Consider the following 4,239-nt stretch of genomic DNA (forward strand, 5'->3'; position numbering starts at 1 on the left):
GGGCCCTTCAGAACAGTGACCAGAACAGCAGCTGACCATGGCCTTGCTCCAGAAGCCAGTTCTAGATCCACACTGACTCTTAGCAGAGTCTCCTTTCCTTCTGGATGTTTAACTCTTGACAAAGCAGAGCACACGTGGATAGGTTGCACTCTGCAGAGACGTTCTCCTGCTCTGGCTCTGCCCACACGCAGCTCCGGCCAGCTCCTGGCTCTGATGACTTCCTCTCCCTGCTCCCTGCCAGCAGCCAGAGATTTCCTACTTCCTCTCCTCTTCAAGGAACTGCTTGACTCACAAGCCACTTAACTATCCAGGCTGTCAGTACACAATTTTAAAGGTCTGGCAATTAAGGACCGTTTTGTCTATTTCTGCTAATCCGCGGCTAGACAAGTCCTGCTGGCCACGGTCGCGGCCAGCGGGGCTTAGAGAACCCTGAGTCCGGGCCACCTGTCCACACAGTTTGGAACCGTCTCCACTCTGTCTCAGCAGGTCCCCTCAGGTCTAGGGAAAGGAGGGGTCCTGTCGCGGAGGGGCGGGGGGCTGGGTGGTTAACAGCTTAGCTTGGGCGGGTCCCAGAGGCGGGACCGGGAATGGGGTGGGGGTGGGGCTGGGCTGGGGGCGGGATTGAGGGACAGCGGCGGGGGTGGGATTGAGGGACTGCGGCGGGGGTGGGGCTGGGCTGGGCGGGATTGAGGGACGGGCTGAGGGCGGGATTGAGGGGCAGGGGCGGGGGGTAGGGCTGGGCTGGGGTCGGGATTGGGGGGCTGCGGCGGGGGTGGGTCTGGGTTGGGGGCGGGATTGCAGCCGATCTTTGGGGGTAGGCTCGTGTTGGGCTGGTGGTAGGCGCCCGAGCTGTCTCAATGCGAGGCCAGTGTCGACCACACGTCTGCGTGGTCTTACGCGTGGAAGGGCCTCAGGACAGTCCCCCGGCCTAGAGCCACTTGAGGTGTGCGCAGAGACCAACAGTTAGGGGAGCCAAAGCCCCGCCTGCGGAGCGTGGCCGCGCCCCCGCACGCCTGGGCTCTGTTCTCGCCCACCTGGCCGGCCTGAGCCAATAAGCGCGTGCAGATCGGCCCTCCGCAATTGGCTCCGAGATGGTCACATGTCAGGAACCTGGCCAATCAGAACCGGGGAGACGCCACCGCGCTAAACGCGACAAGTCCCGGGACGGTCTTGGGGCTCAGTTCCCGCACGGCCTTTCCGGAGCATTCGCAGTTTCTTCCCCAAGTCTTTCCGGAGTCGTCCCGGTGTCCTCCGCAGGCTAAGTTGGGGCAAGGAGTGGACGGCCTGGGTCCCGTGAGCCCCCGGCGAGGAGGCAGCCGCTGGTTCTGAGCTGGGCGCTGACTGGAAACTGGGAGGCCGCCCACCGGACAGGGGACACTGGACAGACCCTAGACAGGGGACACGTCCGGGCTGCCACGAGCGGCGCATCCTCGGCCGCGACAGCAGTGTTTCTGCCCCTCGCCTAGGGAGCCGAAGCCAGGCGGGGTGGGCTCATCCTTCCCGCTGTCCCCGCTCGGCCCGCAGACCAGGCAGGGCCAGGCTGCAGCCCGTGAGGGCGAGGCCCAGGTGGCCCCAGCTTGCCAAGCAGAGGCCCACACCTGAGAGCAGAGCCTGGGAGTAAGGTGCTCCAGTGGCCAGTGCTGGCTGGCGGGCTTCGCTCTGCAGCCTGAGGCTCAGGGAAGATCCTTCATCAGGAGAGTGGGCTCAGCCCGCACGCACCGAGAGTCCAGCACTGTACCGAGAGTCCAGCACTGTTCAAGGTGCTTTTCCTGGAGGTGCAGCTGGCCGCTCCTCCCTGCTGCTGGGCCCTGCCCAGGGCTGCTCATCGTTCCCAGTGGTGCCCAGTGTGATTTCTTCCAGCCTTCGAGGTTGAGTTGATTTTTGTAAAACAGCGCTTTCTGGCACCTCAATTGAGTGAGTCCCCAGGGATTTATGCTGCCCAGGGGCAAGAAAGGGCTTTGCCGGGAGAGAGGGAAGTGGTCTGGCCTGGCCAGGGAGAGGCCTGGAGGGAGGGACGGGATTGGGGGACGGTATAGTAGAAGCTGTGGGTGCTGTCTTCTGGCAGCAGGAGACCAAGAACTGAGAAGCTGGTGGGCAGAGAGGGCAATCCCAGGGGCACAGCTCCTGCTTCTACTAATTGCCAACTCTCTGAAGTTTCCTATGCAAAGACAGTTCTCAGAAAGGCAAACGTTAACGTGTTACTTCAAGGCCAACACAAGCGCTGACCTTTGATTTGTTTTCAGAACAAACCTTTAGTGCAGCAGCCAAGAGAGGAAGGCCTCGTGCTCTGTGTCCAGTTGGCCAAAACTTTGATTCTCTCAAAGGAGTCCATCAGTCAGAACTTCTGTCCACACATGTTCACTAGGCCCTGACCACCTCAAGGAGCGGGGCACAGCCCATTACACCTCCTGGCTCCCACCTCATCCACCCAAGCCTGGGCCCAGCTGCAACTTCCCAGCCAAGATGTACCATTGACTCTCTGCATGGGTTCTCCTGCGGTTGACTCTTTATACATGGGGCAGAAATAAAGTTAAGTAGATAATAAGAATTCCTCACTAGGAGAAATTCACCTATGATTGGGGCTGGAAATATCCAAAACAAGCCTGGTAGCAAGGAAATGCTAATTAGCAGACATGAACCCACAATGGCATGTCAAAGGGACACAGCAGCAGCTGATCAAGCTCGCAGTGACTGAAGGCTGAACATTTTGAACAACAAGTAAGAGAATGTTGGGTTATAACAACTACAGAATAAAGATTCCTTAGTCCATACAGATATAAGAGAATGAGTAAACACCATGGGGAGGAGAGCTAAGTCTGCCATGTGGGATTCCAACCACATTAGGTAGACACTTCCTTCAAGGAGATGGAACAAACTCTCATTCGGAGTGTGGGCTGCACATGGTGACTTCCCTCCGAAGAACACAGTATGGAGACGGGGTGAAAACAGCAGCTGATGGTGGAGAAGGCCTATGGGAACACCACTCCCAGGTCAAGGGCAACAGTACAGTGATCCATCATGTTGAGAGTGCCCTCGAGGAGATGTGATGAGAAGGCTAACCATGAGAACATCAGACTAACTGCAGTTAAAGGATGTTCTACAAATTAACTGACAGAGCACTCCTTAAAAATGTCAAGGCCATAAAAAACAAGGAATGTCTGAGAAAACGTCATAGCCAAGAGGAGCCTAAGGAGACATGACACCTAAAAAATATGGTATCCTCAATGAGATCTTGGAACAGAGAAAGGACACCAAGTAAAATCTAGGGCGATCTGAATAAAGAATGGACTTTAGGGGTGCCTGTGTGGCTCAGTGGGTTAAAGCCTCTGCCTTCGGCTTAGGTCATGATCCCAGGGTCCTGAGATCGAGCCCCACATCGGCCTCTCTGCTCAGCAGGGAGCCTGCTTCCCCCTCTCTCTCTGCCTGCCTCTCTGCCTACTTGTGATCTCTGTCTGTCAAATAAATAAATAAAAATCTTGAAAAAGAAAAAAGAATGGACTTTAGTTAAAAATATATCCATGTTGGTTCATCCACTGTGGCAAATGTACCCACCATTCTTATGAAAGATGTTAGTAATAGGAGAAATCGAGTGCAAGAATATGGGGATACTGCACTACCTTCATAACTTTTTGTAAAATTTATTTTATTTTATTTTAAATATTTTATTTATTTATTTGACACAGAGAGAGAGAGCAAGCGCACAACGAGAGGGAGCGGCAGACAAAGGGAGAGGGAGAAGCAGGCTGCCCACTGAGCAGGGAGCCTGAAGTGGGGCTCGATCCCAGGGTCCTGGGATCATGATCTGAACCCAAAGTAGACACTTTACCAACTGATACACCCAGTTGCACCGTAACTTTTTTTTAGAAATTTAAAACTTCTAAAATTATAAGTTTACTTACAAAATTAATCTGGAAAAGGCAGAATCCAATTCAAACACCATTAAAACCAGCAGCTAATGAAAGACACAGAAGAGAAGGAAGTGCAGATTCAACCCCTAACCAGCTCACCTGCCTGCAGAGTGGAAAAACCGGGGCTGGACAGTCCCAGGCTTCCTTCTGAGTATTCTCACTGTTCCTGCACAGGCAAGGGGGGAGCTGCTGCATGGAGACGGGTGACAGGGAAACAGGGAAGAGCGGGCGGATCCCTAATGGGAAGGAGGGGTCCAGAGCTCTGTCCTCCTGGGGATGATTTGATGCTTTGCTGCCCCAGGCCTGCTGGGTGGGGTAAACACTGCCAGTG

The sequence above is a fragment of the Neovison vison genome, chromosome 11, assembly GCF_020171115.1.
Source record: "Neovison vison isolate M4711 chromosome 11, ASM_NN_V1, whole genome shotgun sequence".
NCBI classification, from domain to species: domain Eukaryota; kingdom Metazoa; phylum Chordata; class Mammalia; order Carnivora; family Mustelidae; genus Neogale; species Neogale vison.